Genomic DNA, 370 nt, shown 5'->3' with positions numbered 1-370 from the left:
ATAAAAGTTCTACCTGGTTAGATAGCATAGTAACCGCGTCGAGGTTGAAAACACCAGCTGCTTCTGTCGGCTTTGTTCTCATGACTTGCCACTGATAGTTATTCAGTGACATCTCTTCAATAAATTCGTAAGCCTTTTCAGGTGTTTTGTTGTTTAAAGTTCCACCAGCGGCTGCGTCGATAAGTTGCCTTGTTGAGGGGTTCACACTGTTGTAAAAAGTCTAAACCTGCAGCCATAGAGGTAACCCATGGTGAGGGCACCTTCATAATAAGTCCTTGTATCTCTCTCATGCATCATAGAGTGTTTCTAGATCCATCTGCACAAAAGAAGAGATATCATTCCTCAACTTAGCGGTATTAGCCGGCAGAAA

General features: G+C 42.7%; 1 non-coding gene across 1 annotated transcript; it reads left to right on the top strand.

The window, feature by feature from the left end:
- Positions 1 to 242: 242 nt before the first annotated feature.
- On the top strand, positions 243 to 349 carry LOC121204021 (small nucleolar RNA R71). The gene has a single exon (XR_005898949.1). It is a non-coding gene; the product is annotated as a small nucleolar RNA R71 (small nucleolar RNA).
- The last annotated feature ends 21 nt before the right edge of the window (positions 350 to 370 follow it).

This window comes from Gossypium hirsutum, chromosome A07, assembly GCF_007990345.1.
Source record: "Gossypium hirsutum isolate 1008001.06 chromosome A07, Gossypium_hirsutum_v2.1, whole genome shotgun sequence".
Taxonomy (NCBI): domain Eukaryota; kingdom Viridiplantae; phylum Streptophyta; class Magnoliopsida; order Malvales; family Malvaceae; genus Gossypium; species Gossypium hirsutum.
Note: the sequence above shows the minus strand (reverse complement) of the source record. Positions and strands in the feature narration are given on the sequence as shown.